Source organism: Cupressus sempervirens, chromosome 10 (assembly GCF_028749045.1).
Source record: "Cupressus sempervirens isolate cs-2001-9-10 chromosome 10, ASM2874904v1, whole genome shotgun sequence".
NCBI classification, from domain to species: Eukaryota; Viridiplantae; Streptophyta; class Pinopsida; order Cupressales; family Cupressaceae; genus Cupressus; species Cupressus sempervirens.
In genome coordinates, this window is record NC_143127.1 from 539,039,868 (window position 1) to 539,059,876 (window position 20,009).

At 37.7% G+C, this 20,009-nt stretch overlaps 1 protein-coding gene across 1 annotated transcript in view; it reads right to left on the minus strand.

The window, feature by feature from the left end:
* CRR7 (chlororespiratory reduction 7) overlaps nt 1–20,009 on the minus strand; it is a 150,265-nt gene that overhangs the window by 81,767 nt on the left and 48,489 nt on the right. The window lies entirely within an intron of this gene.

Sequence of the window (20,009 nt, forward strand, 5' to 3'; positions counted from 1 at the left end):
CAACATTTTCTCTCAATGTTACTTGGAAACATGTTTCCACCCTAAATTCACCCATTTCAGAAACGGAAACAGTTTCAAAGACTTGGGGACAGCTGGAAATGTTTCCATGCTGTCCCCAATGAAGCAATATTTTTTGTAAACCATCCCTGAAACTTGGGGACAGTCAACAGAAGTTTTGGAAACCTTCGACTGTCCCTGGGATGGCTTAGGCTGGCCAGGTTGTCCCAGAGACTGCTGGCCATTTCTGGCAGAAAGAGGTAAAAAGTAAGATAGTTTTATAAATATTTGCATTTTCTATAAATCTTGTGTGAGCATGACACCTCAAGGCAACCCTAAATATTAGAATATGTTATTACTAATATCAAATCTTAAGCATATGATTGAGAATATCAAATTGTATATTCCTTGCAAGTTGCATATAGATTGGCCCAAGTGAAAAAAGCGATACCCAACTAAGCAATCATTTGCTCTTGCTGTTGTTAGAAAGTGAACAGAGTTATTTGTGAATTCTGAAAGTCTTTGGAAAAAAAAACTGCAAATTGAGAGTGTAAATGTAATATTCCTAAGGTGATCTCTATCCAAAGGTGATCTTTGTCCGGAGGTGTTCTTGTCCGGAGGTGATTTTGTCCAAAGGTGTTTTCCATGCGGAGGTGATTTTTGTCCAAAGGTGGTTTCGTCCAGAGGTGATTCTATCTGAAGGTGTTTTGTTGCCAAGCGTGCGGTGCGCAATGTGGTGTTCATGCGGTATGTTGTTGCTAGGCGTGCAGTGTGCGGTGTGGTGTTCGTGCAGTGCATTGTTGCCAAGCTTATAGCATGAGGTGTGCAACGTGCAGTGAGAGACGTGCGGTTTGTGGTGTGCGGTGTGTTGTTGCCAGGCATGCGGTGTATGGTGTGGTGTTTGTGCAGTGTGTTGTTGCTAGGTGTATGGTGTCCTATATGATGATCGTGAGGTGTGTTGTTGCCAGGCTTACGGCATGCGGTGTGCAGTGTGCGGTGTATAGCATGCAGTGATGTAATGTCTAGGTCATAAAATAAATGTATTTAATTAAACCTTGTTAATGGGCCAATTGATTTAATATATCTCGGATCCATTTTTAATTTAATTGTTTCCATAGGTAAGTATGGCCATTGGCTACCTTTGTACACCCTCGGAAGGTTTTTCCCGACGGGTATTTAAGCATGGCATGTAGGTAGTCGTAGGTATGCAATTTTGATTATTTTCTCTATACTATGAATTCCTATTGGAGTTCTTTGTTGTTCACCATTTCGGAAGTGATAGACCTTCCCTATTTGGTTTGTCCGATTTTGGTGGGATTCAACCCTCACCCTATTCTATCGCTTGTAACACTTCGCTCGGATCTGGCAAATCAGAGCAACATCTTTCGATAAATATTAATCGAAGGTTATTTGTGTTCAAATCTCCATTCTTATTTAGTATTGTCTGATATATTCGGGATTAATAGTTTAAGTTACAGATCTATGACCATTTTCCTTTCGTACCCCATCTGCTACTCGATACACTACCTACCGTACGGCCCACCAAATCGCTCCTCCTACCATACGGACTTCACACCATCACCCACGGTCATTCTCCCAACACCATATGACCTCCCTTCTCCATTCGTACGGCTGGCCAGTTATCCCTCTCCACACCGTACAATCTCCAGTATCCACCGTACAGCCAAACTCTAAACATTGTACAAACCCCTCCTTGCAGTGTATACCATACGATTGTAACATAGGCACTTGCATACTATACGGCTTCTGTTCAAACAATGTACAAATCTCTAGCAAATTATATCCGTCCAATTTTTTTATCCCTCTATATTCCGGAACATTACAAGTGAGGGACATACAGTGTGCGGTGTGTTGTTGCCAGGCGTGAGGTGTGTGGTGTGGTGGTCGTACAGTGTGTTGTTGCCAAGCGTGTGGTGTGTGGTGTGCGGCATGCGATGAGGGTATGGCAGATGGAGGGAGGTATTGCACGAAGATTGGAAAGAGAATACAAACTTAAATGCAAATAACATTAGAACACCAAATCCATCAATTAAATTCCAAACATGAATAGATATTGAATATAGATAACCTCCAATTAATACTCGCATACAAAGATGGTGTTCCGATTTGCCAGATCCGAGCAAAGTATTACAGGCGATAGAATAGGGCGAGGGTTGAATCCCACCAAAACTAGAAAGCCAAGTAGGGAAGATCTTCCACTTCTGAAACGGTGAACAATACAGAATTCCAACATGAATTTGCAGTACAAAGAAATAATTCAAATCGTATTCTAACAACATCCTACATGCCGCACATAAATAACCCTTCGGACAAAACTCCCGAGGGTTTACAAAAGAATGTCGACACAACAAACACCTACAAATAATTAATAAAAATTAGGCCCCATTATTAAATAATTAAGGTCCAAATAATATTATTTAAATTTTGGGACCGTTAATTATTTATAGTATTTTATTTAAATTGGGGACATTACAGTAAATCTGAACAATCTTAGAGGCAGCCACATACAATATTTGTTTTCATTTTGACTTTAACTTTGAGTCTTTTGATATTATATGATACATTAATTATTGAATCTTGATACATGATACGATACTTGAACTTCTCATTTTGCTAAAACTTGCAGCCTTGATACATTTTATGCTATCTATGTTTTGTGATAATTCGATGAATGATCATTGACTTCAGATTTTAAAATGGTGTTGCTATGATGAATGATACAATGTTATATAATTCATGAATATATTTAAAATTTCCGATTTCCCTATATATATATATATATATATATATATATATATATATATATATATATATATATATATATATATATCTGTGTGTGTGTATCTGACCCTTGCTCTAGGGAAAACAAAAGTCCCGAAAACCCATTTCCCCGTCCCCCATCCTCCCATCCTAAAAACTCAAGGTAACATAGCCAAGAATGTTCTCCAATTCATCAATAAAGATCCAAAAAAAATTAAGCAAAAGAGGTAAATCTTGTTTGATTCCAACTAGACTCTTAATAAAGCCAAAGAATTAATAGGAAGTCCAAATCTGGCCAATTAATGCCACATAGAACATCCTATTGTATAGACAAATAAAAATACATATAACAAAAACATTTTTATATAACGATATCCCAAAAAGTACAAGATACTATATTTCAACACAATGGCATCTATTAAAGAGATGCACGAGGGATGTGTGAGTCATAGTTCATAACTATTTAGTATTAGTTTACATTGATAAAATAGTTGTTTCATTTAAATTCCCCTTTGCCCGAGATATTTGCATGTCCAAAGAAGAATATTTTTCTCCGTATACTTTGTCTAATGAATAGAAGACAATAAAGTACATCAAATTTATTTTAATAGGATGTCATACTTCAACATAACGGCAACCAGTAAATTGATATTGGTTGGATGTGTGGACCATGGGTCATACACATTATTACAATTAGTTAATATTAATAATAATAAACAGTTTCACTACAAGCCCCATTTGCTTGTGAGGCTCTTTCCTCAAAGCATGAGAAGAGATGAATGCCCCATGAAAGACTGTTTTTCTTAGTGCACCTTGGCTCATGATTAAGACTTATATTTAATTAGATATTTACTGAGTTTTTAGATAGTTTTATCCAAGAGCAACGATAAAGACCTAAAAGCTTGTATTTTCCAAATAATGGCATTGCTATCATAGTAATGAGCAATGAAAGCTGTGCATGAAATTGTGGTATTCCCAAGAGTGGTAATGTAGAGATCTAAGCTATCGATATTGCATAGATTTTAGAAAAACAAGTACTTAAGTAAGAAATTGGAGGCCTTACCAAAGATCAAAGTGACAAAAGATTTCACAAGGCTACTGATGAGCCTCAAATTTGTTATCATGATGGGTGAGCATATGTCCAATAATATAGAGTTCATGTTCCCTTAATTGAAACTTACCATGCTTCAACTGCTTCTAGATTTTCATGTCAAAAGTGAATTGCAGTTTGGAAAGCGTGATCCCGATAATAGTTTGGTAATTATTCATCTCAAAATTGTCATGTGACTTAATGTATCTACAAAGAAATTCACTTGGGATTGGAACTTTCTGTAAACTCAAGAATGAACAATATGAAATTCATTTGCAGTATAGTGCAAGTAAGACTAGTCAAAAAAAGAAGATTGGGCTGTGTCTAGAGTTTTTGGAACAAGCGCTACATGGTATAGATGACCTTGTCATATGGATGCAACCTATGATATCCCACAATTTGAACCAATAACGAAAACATAAATAGGACAAGGAACATAAACATACCTTGTCATGTATATATCTCATGCATATTAGTTAATTATCATCATTGCATCTGCATCTTAGAAGCATTCCCATAAATGCACTCGTTCATGACGTACCGCCACATAGATGTGCATCTATGCATATACATACATACCCATTCAGACACATATACACATGCATGCATATATAATTACATACATGTACACATACATAGATATATAGGCATACACATACATGCATACATGCACATTTAGATGGTCACATTATACATGAGCACATCCATGTTGAGATCATTGACATATGCATATATCCATATATGCTATATTGTTCTACCATACATCAGAACATTCTATCAAGTATGGTATATCCATACAGTATTGTGTTTCAATATTATATTCAGAGATATAAGAATACCATCATTATCAGTATGATGCATGATCGAGTGTCACTGCCGATCTATGGATAATCAATAATAATTCATGATTACTCGTAATAATCATGACTAATTATTATGAGTAAATGTCTAACAATGGTTATTTATCCTCCATCAGTACTTGGTTGTTATATTTATTACATGCAATTAACCACAAATTGTATTGTTATTGAATAAACATATGGTGGTTCAAGATAGCCAATCTAAGAATATTTGTTACCATTAATTATGGTGGTAAGAATTAACAAGGGTGGCAGCAGTTCATCGTGCCCCTTCAGCATTTACAGATATCCAAGTTGATCAGCTATGAGAGATGTGTATGATTTGACTTTACAAAATAAGTTCCCTTGTGGATTCACAGAGGTTTCAGTTTCTATTGCAACCTTTAATATAAAGTGCAAGCATTAATACAGAAATCAGAGACGACACAATATACAAAGCTCATACATATTGGCATATCAGAGACAGCTTCAGATGCACAATTCATATCAAAAAATATTGGAGACGGCACTATCTTCCATTTGATCATGTCATAGCAGTATATATAATATTGTCTATCAGAGACAGCTCACGGGGTATGTGCATATTCCATATTGCTAATCAGAGACAACTAGATACACACACACACACACACACACAAACTGCTAAGTATCTATTGCAGTCACAATCTTGTTATATTCATTGTATTCTGTTGTGGCATCAATTACTATTGTAAATATATATGACATTTCCATCTCCTTCACATATTTTATTGCCATTGCATTGCTCGTTGCATACTATTTGCATCATAATACATTGTTTACTTTCAGCTACACATTACAACTGCACTTGCACAATAATTCATTAGTATATTTTATCCATCTTAGCATTTGGAATTACCAGTCATATATACATTCAATGTTCTGCATTCATAATTCATTAGCTTTGGCCATGTAATTGCATTAGTTCACATAGTGTCCATGAAATATAAAAGGGGACATTATAATAGGTATCAAAGTCAGGTTTGTAATAACCCTGGTTGGTTAAGGCTTAGGCAAACACTAATTTCTCTATTGTTTAGTGGTTTGACTTTTCCTCAAACACTTGGCTTGCAGTCTCAATTATAGTGAAATGAGTCAGATCCAACTTGCCTGCCAATGCTGATAGATTGCACGTCTTCCCTTTTTCTTGTGACCAGTAATACTTTAATATATATACTTTCAGGATTTTTGCAAAGGAATTTAGTAATCAGAAATGAAATGCTATGGCAATTGTTGCAATGATGGCAACTCTCTATTTGATTAAGTCAATACTCTTGTACAATTCACATTATTGCACTTTGTAATTACAAATACTCTTGCACAATTCACATTATTGCACTTTGTAATTACAAAACTAAGTTCTAATAACCAATGACACCTGATGATTGTGCAGACGTCTTTCCTTTAGTATCTGTGTAGCCAGTCCAGAATATATCCTGCCACCATAGATTGATCGCGGACTTCAATAGAATGCTGCGTTAACATTCAGACTTGTCAACGGGACTCTGTAATTCTTAAACGCAGGTCCTTATACTGATCGCAGACCTTGCCAAATCCATCCACTATAATGTTCCCGTTATAAAATAACTCATTAATCAAACTATTGTTAATAGGATGATTGATTTAAAATATCTCGGACCCATTTTTGTTTTAGTTTCCATTGGTAAGTGTTGACGTCGGCTATCTTTGTACACCCTCGAAAAGGCTTTCCCTGACAGGTATTTAAGCACCGCTTGTAGGTAGTTGTAGGTATGCGATTTAATTATATTTCTTTGCACTGCGAATTCCAATTGGAATTCTATGTTGTTCGTCATTTCGGAAGTGAAAGATCTTCCCTACTTGGCTTTTCGGTTTCGGTGGGATTCAACCCTCACCTTATTTTGTCACCTGTAATGCTTTGCTCAGACCTAGCAAATCGGAGCACCATCATATTGCGAATTGGAAAAATCTCTGTGTTTAATTTGATAAGTTATCTATTGTGTGATTGGGTAATTCAATCTCTTGTTATCTGCAATTTTAACTCTCTTTGTATCACCCTCCTTACCCCTTCTCCATTGCCTTCAATCCCGTCCATCACCCTTACAGCCCAAGCATTTCCCCTTCCAAGCATACCATACGGCTTGAATCACACAGCACCACGACATCATCCTCCCTCACCATACACCAACTCATCCATATTGTGCGGCCTCTTCTAACTGCATTTTGTAGTCACTGTGCAGTAGTTCTTTGTCATTAGATACTAGCATACGAACATCTTTGACGGACGTCTCTAGCAAAACGTTGATAGTCTCCTTGTAGGGTTGTCACAAAAGGGCAATGGAACATTACAGGGGTATCAAAGCTTCGATCTTGCCAGCCTGTGGACAGCGAATGAGAATTTATAGCCGAAAGAGAAGAAGAACCCATTCCATTGATAGAATAGCCGCAAAACTAGAACCCGCAGCTACCAAACTCGTGGCACTGCTAAGAGAACTTGCGAAGAATCAGGCACAAATCAGTGATACACAACGTCTCATGGAAGAAACTCTCAAGAAGTTGGCAGACAATAAAATATCTAGTGAACAAAATGGTCACAACGCGGACTCAGTGTCAAGTAAAGAAAACCCTCATCCAGCATGTTCTCGACCTCCCATGTCGTCTTTTCCCCCACAGACAGAGGCACCACACGAAGGGAAGCAACCGACCTTTGAAGAAATGCAAAAACAGTTGAGAAAAGACTAGAAGAATGTGAATTTAGAGGAAGATATATCCTACAAAGATTACGCAGATTTGAGAATGAGATATTCGGGAGGTGGAAACCGAGGATATTTTAACAATGATCTCAAAAGGAAGTTGAGTAAAGTAAATGTGTCTCCATTTGATGGATCCGGATCCATATATGCGCAAGAGTGGGTAATGAAGGCCGATACTTACTTCCAGCTTAATCCCATGTCAAAAGAAGAAGCAATTAAATTTGCGGCATTACACTTGGAGGAAGTTGTGCATGAATGGTGGCATCACAGCACCATCACACTAGGGCATGATCAAATAAATACTTATGAGAGATTAATAGATTTGATGGTAAAGATCTAGAACTCAATTTCAAAGATTTGGCACAGCGGAGGCAAACTAGATCGGCCAACCAATACATTGGAGAATTTCAGAAACTCTTTGTTTTGGTCACGGACATTTCTGAAAGAAGACGAATAGTGCTCTTCATGGATGGATTGACAGAATCACTGAAAGGTTGGGTAAAAGGGTTTAATCCTAACACCCTGTCGGAGGTCATTAAGAAGGCACAGAGTATGGCATCATCATCGGCGTCATCCTCTCGAAGTTACTCACATTCCAAACCACCAGTGTTTCCAAGGGACAAAGATAATAAACCTCCGCCCAGGAAACCGTCATTGCATGAAGCTACTAGACAAGAGCTTCGAAGGAAAAACTATGTTTCAACTGCAAGGGACCTTGGGAACTTGGCCACAGATGCCTCGAAAAAGGAAAGATCCACTACATTGAGATCATGTCCGATGATGAGGACAAACAGGAAGAAATATCCTCCGAAGACAACCAACATCACGACGACACCAACATGGTTAGTTTGAACTGTACGAAAAGAATTGCAGCATTGGTACAGCACAGAGGAACTATTGCTTTAGCTGGTAGCCCGAGGTGGACAGTGTTTCGTGTACAGGGAACCCTTCAAGGACAAAAGGTTATGGTGATGCTCAATAGCAGAGCTACTCTTAACTTCATAAACTCATCTCTGGCGAAATGAAGAGATCTACCTACGGAGATGCACGCAGGATTTCAAGTTAAGGTTGTCGAAGGGACTCTTTTGCCCTGCACACACCTTGTTCCTCAACTAAGTATCACAAGATGACCGAGGATTTCTTCATAGTGGACCTTGATGATATGGAGGTTATTCTGGGCATACAATGGATGGAGACATTTGATTAATACACTCAAAGCTTCAAACTGATGGACTTCACTTTTGTTTTCGATAGAAAGAAGATTGTTCTCCGCCTAATGGCAAGTGAGGATCCGAAGGAAGTTTCTACACATCGAATGGAGGCAATTATCGACATGATGACATTGCTGGGGTTGCACATTGTTTTGTCTTGGTAGAGCCTATAAAAGGGCAACGAACACCTCCCCAAGATGATGATCTCCAAAATATTTTGAGTGAACATGATAAAGTTTTTATAAACGTTCCTTCTGACATACTGCCTCATCGAGGGTTTGAACATACTATCGAGTTGGAAGCAGGAACCAAGCCGGTCATAACCACACCCTACCGCCATCCCAAGAAATTCAAAGATGAGATCAAAAAGATGATTCAGGAATTGTTGGAGTCCAGTTCTAGCCCCTTCGCGCCATCAATGGTATTGGTCAAAAAGAAGGATGGGACGATGCGCATGTGTGTGGACTTCTGTGCATTGAACAAAAAAATAATAAAGAATAGATATCCCATTCTAAGGATAGATGAGTTGATGGATGAGTTACATGGCGCAATCTATTTTTCAAAAATAGATATTTGTTTTGGATACCATCAGATCCGCATGAGGGAGGAAGATGTGGAAAAGACAGTCTTTGTTGTCACTACAGGGACTATGAGTTCCTAGTCATGCCGTTCGGATTAACGAATGGACCTACTACATTCCAATAGTGCATGAATCGCATCTTCAACAAACAATTGCGTAAGTACTTATTGGTATTTTTTGATGATATTCTTATTTATAACAGGACATGGGAAGAGCACTTTAAGCATCTGGATGTAGTCCTAAGGATCATGAATGATCAATCTTTGATCGCCAAGCAATCCAAGTGTGAATTCGGTATGATAGAAATATTATACCCGGGGCATGTTGTCAGTAAATATGGAGTTCAAGTTCATCAAGAGAAGATTCAGGCTATCCTTGATTGGCCTCCCCCAAAATCACTGACGAAGTTGCGAGGATTTTTTGGACTATGCATTTATTACCGGAGGTTTGTTAAAGGTTTCTCTTACCTCAACGCCCCATTAACAGATCTAACAAGAAAGGGTTCCTTCCAGTGGAATGAAAAGGTGCAACTCACATTTGATAAGCTGAAAAAAGCAATGAGCACTTGTCCTGTACCTGCATTGCCTGATTTCACTCAACCGTACATTCTAGAGTGCAACACATCAACAGAAGGCATTGGCGCAGTATTGATGCAAGATAGACACCCCATACCCTATAAGAGCAGGAAACTTACGCAAATAAAATGCTTATATTCCATTTATGACAAAGAAATGTTGGTCATTGTACATGCACTAACCAAGTTCCAACAGTATCTAGTAGGTGCCAAGTTCGTTGTTCGTATGGACCACAATAGTCCGAGATATTTTATGGAGCAACGGAACTTGAACAAAAGGCAACAAAAATGGGTAAGCAAGGTTCAGGCTTTTGATTTTGACAATGAATATGTAAAAGGAAAGAACAATGTGGTTGCAGGTGCCTTGTCCAGGAAACCCGCCATCTGATTACTAACCCAGATTTCAACTGACTAGAAAGCACATTTGTTGGTAGAATATTCCAAAAACACATTTGCCTGTGAGCTAATGGATAGCAACACCCAAGATGATCAATACAAAGTGGTGGATGACATCATTTACTATAAGAATCAGATATTTTTAGTGTCGGAATCCAAATTGAAGCAGAAAATCTTAAAGGAGGTACACAACTCACCCTTGGCAGGATACTCGAGCTTCCACAAAACTTACAAACGTCTCAAGGAGAGGTTTTCATGGAAAGGTCTTAAAGGAGACATATTGCAATATGTAAGACAATGCGGTCTGCCAGCAAAACAAATCCGAACATACTCTACCTGCCGAGTTATTGCAACCTCTGCCAATTCCAAAACAGAAGTGGGAAAGTATCTCAATGGATTTCATTACTAGACTTTCCAAGGTGAACGGAAAGGATTGTATTTTCATGGTGGTTGACAAATTGACGAAGTATGCACATTTCTTCACCATCCCCTCAGACTTTCAAGCTGCACAATTAGCCGATTTATTTTTTAGAGAAGTATTTCGTCTACACGGGTTACCCCAAAATATTGTCAGTGATCAGGATGGACGATTTATCAATATCTTCTGGACAGAACTATTTTGACTAGCAAGAACAAAATTGTCACCAAGCACTAGTTACCACCCTTAGACGGATAAACGAAGATTGTGAACAAGTGGCTTGAAGGTTACCTTCAAAACTACGTTTTGGCACAACGAGCATGGGTCAAATGGATGCACCTAGGAGAATATTGTTACAATACCACCTACCACATGTCTATTGAGATGGCACCATTCAAAGCACTATACGGGTACGAACCCCTTTCCTTCATCGACGTAGTTTTGGGTGATGCTCACCAAGGGCGAGGGATTGGCTTCAACAAGGATAGGACATCCTAAGATGTTTGAAGGAAAACTTACAACGGGCATAGAATCAATAGAAAATGTATGCCGACAGACATCAAATCGAGAGAAGTTTCGAAGTGGGAGACTTGGTTTATCTTAGACTTCAACCATACTGGCAATCCTCATTAAAGGAAAAGGGAAAAGGAAAATTGAAGCCACAATTTTATGGCCCTTATCAGCTAGTTCGCTGTATCGGTGAAGTTGCCCGTGAGTTGGAACTTCCAGAGGGGAGTCATATTCATAATGTTTTTCATATTTCCTACTTTAAGAAAGCTATGGGACAGAACGTCACAGTAGCTACAGACCTTCCGCCATTCAATGAAGAGAGAAAGCTCATATTGGAACCAACCGAGATCATCGAAGTACGTGAGAAGACTCTTTAGAACCGCGCAATGAAGGAATATTTGGTACATTGGAAACACCTGTCGTTGGACGATGCGATGTGGGAGAGCGAACACATTCTATAGCATCCGGCATTGCATTTGCTTGAGGACAAGCCAAATTTGGGACTGTCATGTCCCCTATTTTCCTTCAATTGAATTAAATAATAAAAAATAAATTTAAAAAATTGAATAAATAAATAATTAGATATAATCAATTATTATATTTAAAAAAAGATATTTCAATTAACTATAATATAATTTATTGATTATATAATGAAAGAGTATAATCATACTAATATATATAAACAAATAATAATATCAATATGTTAAGGCTAATGATAATATTATATAGAACAAGTAATATTTAAATATGAATTATTAATATAATATTTTATCATATGATATTAAAATGTAATATTTCGTCAAGAGACATCTCTCTTCATTCTTCATAGTATTAAGAGGAGGAAAGAAGGATAAGATTGGAGATACGGATGGGCCAACATTGAGGGGACTCTAAATTGAACAAGACCACAAAATCTAAACATAATCGCAGAAAGAGTAGATAGAGACATCGGCAACCAAAACAAAAGGACATACACCGAATCGAAGAAAGGCATCAAATCTTAGCGACAATCATTGAAGGTAAAAAGGATCAATATCCAAGCAATGAAAGTTGTAGCATGACATTAGAAGAGATCAGTTCACAGTCGATCAAATATTCACCGCAGTCCATAAAGGAGGATCATTGTTTGCACAAGGAGGATACAGTAAGATAGCAGTCTATATACATTAGTTGTAGATTAGGAGAGTAAGTTATAACAGAATGATGAATACAAACAGCGATGTTACACAGAAAATGGAGAAATAAGGTGTCGGTGGGGACTAAGGACAATACACCATATACAATAGTTGCCATGTCAGCTTAAACAAGAACATAAGGCCAGAGGCAATTCTGATAGATATCATTCTCAAATAAATAAATAAATACTCAAAATTCACCCATAACTAAGTAATATCGGGAGGAGCTGCTAATGCAATAGAATATATTTGGATTCATATTAAAGGAATAAGCCAGCACATCCGGAATATAATCTAATTCATATCCAACGCAACTCTCCACCTTTGACGAACAAATGACACGCAAAATAGAAGACTGGGCCATATCAATTCCATGGAACATAGAACCATCATAGTATACAAGTCTCAGGCTAGGGATAACAAAGTAGTTTCAGCGGCAACAGGGATAGACAAGAATAACATAGCCAACTCTGCTTAACCAGTATAATAGATTTGTGAGGGAGCTATCATGGAATTGAGATCGAATAAAGTCTCCATCTATTGGAGTGAGCATTTAAATTGGATGTGATACCAAACAATATCCTTTTGGAATAACAGTCAATAGATGGATTCAATACAATTTGCTATTATAAACAAGTTAGAGTTCTCAGCCATAATATATGAAACCTATGGCATTGATCATATACAAAGGAGACTAATATCCAAAACTGAGATATATTGTCAGGTTCAATTGAGGCTATCATTTAAACATAAAATTAACTTAATTAATATTCATTTAATTAAAGATATCAGCGACAGCCAACAAGGGATAAGCAAATAATTGCAAGTTATTAATCACAGTTTGAAATAGACTTAATAAGGAAATAATAAGGAAATCTAAATTCCTTGAGAATTAAGGAAAAGATCTTAGGATCTCTAAAAGACTTCAATAGCTGCCTTCTAATTGAAGCTAGGCAGGTATTGAAAATCTTTGAAGGTTCATCAACTAGAAGTTCGTAAGATTCGGCTAAAGTACAAGGGACGGTACAAGGACGGGAGGACTGGATTGTTTCCGTTATAAAATAACTCATTAATCAAACTATTGTTAATGGGCTGATTGATTTTATATATCTTGGACCCATTTTTGTTTTAGTTTCCGTTGGTAAGTGTTGTCATCGACTATCTTTGTACACCCTCAAAAAGGTTTTCTCCGACGGGTATTTAAGCACAGCTTGTAGGCAGTCATAGGTATGTGATTAATTATATTTCTTTGTACTGCAAATTCCAATTGGGATTCTATGTTGTTCGCCATTTCGAAAGTGAAAGATCTTCCCTACTTGGTATTTCGGTTTTGGTGGGATTCAACCCTCACCCTATTCCATCTATTGTAATGCTTTTCTCAGACCTGGCAAATCGAAGCACCATCATATTGCGAATAGGAGAAATCTTTGTGTTTAATTTGATCAATTATCTGTTGTGTGATTGGGTAATTCAATCTCATGTTACCTGCAATTTTAACTCTTTGTATCATCCTCCTTAACCCTTCTCCATTGCCTTCAACCCCGTCCATCACTCATATGGCCCAGGCATTTCCCCTTCCAAGCATACCATATGGCTTGAAGTTTCCCCACCATATGGCCCACCAGTTAGTCTCCCACCATACAGCCCACTATATCACCGTATGGCCACACAGCACCACGACATCATACTCCCTCACCATACACCAGCTCATCCCTACCGTACGGCCCTACTTTATACCGTATGGCCTCTTCTAATTGCATTTTCTAGTCACTAAACAGTACTTCTTTGTCATCAAATACTAGCATACGAACATCTTTGACGGACGTCTCTGGCAAAATGTTGATAGTCTCCTTGTACGGTTGTCACGAAAGGGCAATGGAACATTACAAAGTGCATGGGGAATGAAGACCACTTTTTAGGCAGATTCACATGCCCATATTTGACAACTGTAGGCTCACAATTCTTCCGCACGACCATTAGAAACAAAATCCAAGCCTAAAACTTGCATCCACAAGCCCTTATTTGTAGTTGCAAGCCCTTTATTGTTGATCACGGGCAGTCTTGGAATGATCACAAGCCACTTACAGCCTTCAACGCTGCCTCCAATGATGCATAGCAGCCCAAGGAAATATCAACTTGCTGCTTGAAGATGAAACGGCAGCCAAGAATGTCTACAAGAAGCCCAGTCTTCAACGTCCAAAATTGTAGATCAATTACAAATCCATTAGTAGAACTCTGAATATGAATACCAACCTCCAGTATCAAATTCAACACCCAAAAGGTATTAAATGTGATTTGAATCAGCCTCTAATTTCCAATCACACTGATATGCACAACAGAATTTCTCATTAACAGTGACCACAGTAGAGAAGCTAAATAAATTTGCTATACCTCAGCAGCAAACGGTTTCTTCCAAAGCAACAGGGACATGAAAATAGAAGACTTAATAAATCCAAACCCTTATACCTTAGCAAGGGCATTAAAAAATCAGAACCTCAGAAATGTCACCAAGACAACAAAAGCAAATAAGATAATCAAATGCTTTTCCATCAACATAAGATCATATTTACGACCCCCCTTGGCACAAAGTTTCCCAGATGCAACTTCACTTAAGAAGCTTCCTCGAGACAACATCATTTTATAATGTGTCATATAATATAATTTATTAAGTTCTTTTTCGCTCCCAAAAACGACATTTTCAACCATATCTTAACATCATCACACACAAGGCCATGATTTCTTGTGCCAAAAATTTAAAACTTTCCAACCCAGTTCCAACAAGCTATGACACTAAGGTAGCCAAAGTACAAGAGCAGCAAAAATAGCAACCTCAACATATTTAGATGAACAGTAATAATAATTCACCCGTCTTGCGAAAATGATTGAAAAAGCTTCAAACCCGAAATCTGACAACACTGGAGTAATCCTGATGAAGAAAGACAATAAATAAACCAGATGGGGTGACTTACTATAAATAGACACTCCCTCCAAGATTCTTGGAGCCCAAAATAAAAATTAAGCGCATCACTCAAATTCTCTAACTCAACTGAGCTCATCGGAACCAATTGTTGACTTACTATAAATAGTAAATTCCTCAAAACTGAGCCAAAACTCACCATAGGCTGTTAGAAAGCCTATAACCCCACAACTGAGACCCTCAAATTCCACTCTCAACTCATGAGGGTCACGATGATGAACTGACTAAGCCAACCGTAGGAACCTACTAAAAATGGGGGCATTACAAGGTTTCCTGTCCAAAGGTGAATGAGAAAACCTCTCATAACACGATAGAAGGAAGCAAAAACAACCAGAGCCAATAGATAATGATCAAGGAGTTAATAAGAAACTCGATCAATTCTTAGATAGACAAAGGAAGACATAGGATTCAATGGATCAATCAATAAGGCATTCGCCCAAACATCTCTTAAACCACCACTAAGGGACACTCTCAATCAGCAACCAGTGACTCTCAACCCAACTTTCTAACCTTTGTTGACTCTCCACCCCACTCAAAAAACAGAAATCCTAGACCCATCATTCCAACATTCACCAACTCTAACTAAACAATCGATTCCCTAACCCTACAAGAACAAATCAAAAGAGATTGGGAAGATAGTAACCTAAGGGAAGAACTAACCTTGAAGGAATACTTTGAATTAATGATGAAATATGATTTAAATGCAATACCCTCCCACAAAATGTCACTACCTCGTCAAGAAGAAAGCACCAACAAAGAGAACATTGTAAAAACCCCAACCTGGCCCAAATCGTTATATTGATGCACAAACTGATATGTTGTATGTTTGGATGATTTTCTGATTTTTAATAAAATATATTCCATTGTGAAGAACCAAACTGGCTACAAATCTGCACTACTTATTGTTTTTGCAATTCTTTCAAGTTCTATAATTTTTGTATTTTTCTAGATCATGTATCTAATTCTTACTCTTTTATTTGAATTATAGAAACTATCAAGAAATAAATTGCAGAAGTATAAAGTTTAAACTAACTGAATATCACTTGCCAATTTATTGAATTGAAGGAATGAACAACCAAGCATATAATCTCAATACAAGTCTGAATATCAAATGGAACCTGAAATGAATGCTTCTGCAATTGTCGTCTCTACTAATATTCATTTGCAGTTGACTCCTCCATTGCAAATCATAGGTGTCAGAATTAAATTGCTGGAGGGCAATCTTGAACGCTGGGCATCAACATGTGGTACGAACAGCTCTCAAAATTCCCAATACCACCGCAACCAATGCACAATTTCCTTTCTGCAGATATGCTCTCGATCTTAACAGCAATCCACACAACTATCGTCTTCAATATGCAACCCAACACTGACCCACAGCTATGGTCAAGATCTTCACATGGGCAATATCAAATCGCACCCCCAGTTTAATGTAATGCTTGTTCTTCAACAGCCGGCCAGCTCAAACGCACACCTGGGAATGTTGTGTGGACTCCAAGGTGATGTCGTCCAAGAAATTTGCCCTTTCTTTCAACCACATCTTCTAGTACTAGGAAATTTGCAGACTTTTCTTTATTAATTCAGTCAGCAAAACCAATATAGAATCTCAACATAAAACGTCAACCTTCCACACCAGATATCTCCAAGCCACAAGAGACAAAATAAGGAAAACATCTAACCAATACCAAATCCACTATACTTCAGCAGTGGAATGAAAACACTTCTCAACTACAGTGATCAACAGTAGAGAAGTTAGACAATCTTAGCTATACCTCAGCAGCTAAATTGCAAGTGCAATTCTCAGAATTTCCAACCCTTATACATCAGCAAAGGCATATAGTTCAGAACCCAGGAAAAAGCCACAAAGGCAAAAATTTAATATATAATCAAGCATGCTTTTCTCAATGAAATGAGCTCTCATCTATGTTCCCCGGGGATGCGTACCCAGCCTAAAACTAGGAGTTTCAGAAACGGGGACATCCCAGGGATGGGGGGACAGGTATGGGACGTCCCCTAGCCATCCCCAAAAAAGGCAAATTAGCAGGGGATGTCCCTGAAACTTGGGGATAGCTAGGAAAAAAAGAGGGACTGTTGGCCATCCCCGGTACGGAAAGCGGGCGCCTAGACGTCCCCCAACCATACTAGGCATGGTCAGCCGTCCCCAAATGTTTTTTTTTTAATTTTTTTTTTTTTTAATTAACAAAAATTTTATGCAAAAAAATTAAAAAGTGAATATTAAAAAATAATTTTACGGCTACTTACTAGATTGCCGAGGTGGGCTCCACCCCTCCAAATGCAGTAGAGGCAGAATAGGAGCAGCAGTCTGTTTCATTTGTCTACGTTATGTTTTTTATGTTGAACGTGAACATGATTATGATACATTGATACTTATTACTTTATGGTAGCCCTCTAGCCTTTGGGCGTATAGCTTTAGGCATATTTAGATTTGGATTTTCAGATTTATCATGATTATTATTATGATACTGTTCACTGATATTGATATGCATTTTGACAATTGAGTACTGAAATCGGATATTATTTCCTAGATGGCATTCAAATGTTGTATGTTACGGTTCTATAATGTTTAAATGACATGCTTTGTGCTTAGTTTCATATGAATGACATGTATATTTGCAAATTTCAATGTATATTTTAAAATTATCCTATATATATAGCTGTCCCCATTTGCCATTCCCCCCCCCCCATCCCCAAAATCGCCAAAAAAACTTGTCGTCCTGGAAACCTGTCCCACTCTCCCCGTACCAAAAACTCAGGGAACATAGGCTCTCATGTATAATCCTTCGTTGGCCAAAGTTTCCTAAAAAAAAACTCCACTTCAAAAATTGTGGAAGTTTCTCAAAAGAACTCAACACTAAAAACTTTCCAACACACTTATTAGAAATATCACTTAATGTCATTATTATAATAATGCAACTTAATAATTAATGAATAAATAAGAGATCAAGCAATTATTAATTTTATTTACAGCAGGTAATGACCAACTGTCGAAGCCATCCACTGCACTACCAAAAATAGTAAATCTATAGCTAGGACCCCCAAAACACCTTGCCAACTCACGAGCTAACTCCATCAACTACGTAGACCTGCAAAAAATGGGGACATTACAAACATTGAGAGACAATGTCATAAGGATCATGCTCCAAGAGAAGTGTTGATTTCAATGAAAGCAAAGGACCCAAGCACCACCCAAGTGAAACGTACACCCGAAAAATACCATATTTTCTAGCTAAAAGAAACAACTCACACAACACAAAAACAAATTCATATCACCCACAAAAGGAGCCAGGGACAACTAAAAGAAGATGGGGAGATGAAGTGACGTTAGATGTATCTTCATTGCCTTATCAAAATGACATCACCATGCATTATCAAACGAATGGAAGAAGAGCTACAAAGTCTCATAAAATCTACTTTTACGAATTCAAAGAACACAAGATTTGCAATAATCCCTTCTTCCATATCAAGAAAGAATTAGAAATTCAACCTACCCTCTGAAGGGTAGACAAGAAGACTCAGAGAAAAAAGGTACACTAGCCAATCTAGAGGGACCCACCCCAATAACCTTTCAAATTAAGGGAAATTAAGGAAGAAAAATAAAGGCACTTATACACAGAAATTCCTCACACAACTGTATCAATTAGGATGATGTACCTAGACACCTATGCAACCCCATCAAGACTAAGTTGGCTAATGGAGGAATTATATTTTGAAACACTATAACACTCCCCCTGAAACTACAGCTTGGAGAATATACATACTCAACTCCATTCCACGTCTTGGAATTAGGGAACATAGACCTCATATTGGGATAACCATGGATGAAGAACATCAAACCATTCAAGCAAGACATGAACCATCAAACTATTACTTTCAAGGAAGAAAGAAGGAAACACATTCTTTAGGGACTCAATGTGGCCATCATCCCTAAAAACAAACAGGCACAACCTCACAAAATCAAGAGGTCTCTACAACCATCACAAAGCAATATTAGGCCAAGGATGGAAGTAATCTTTAAAGGTGATGAGACACCCAGAATATGCATCAACTAAAAGAAGAAAACCATAATAGCGGAAAAATCAAATGCTTGTGGGCAAGCATTTTCTAAGGAGGGGAGACTGTGATATCCCACTATTTTGAGTCAATAACAAAACATAAATAGAAGGGAAAGGAACATAAATATACCTTGTCGTGTATATATCTCATGCACAATAGTTGGTTATCATCATTGTAGGGTGCATAATGTATCCCATGTTTCACACCTCAAGAAGGCACTAGGTAGACATGTGGTTCCATCTCCTATTTTACCCTCATTCAATGATGAGGGGAGGCTTGAGTTGATCCCTGAGGTGATTCATAATACCAAGGAGAGACATTTGCAAAGGAGGACTATCAAGGAGTTTTTGGTTAACTGGAAGGGACTTCTAGATGAGGACACCACTTGGGAACCTAAGGATATACTTTAGCACATAGTTGGAAAACTCGCCAAGCCCCCCAAAAGTTTAATCGAGAAAAAATCGGTGATTTTTAAAAAAACTCGAAAACCTAAAAAAACCGCTGAAATTTAATTAAAAATATATTTGTTTTGCAAAATTTAATGAGAAAATGCATCTAATAAGTTAATTAAAGAGAACACAAAAGAAACAAGCAGAGTTTAGATATATATAAATGC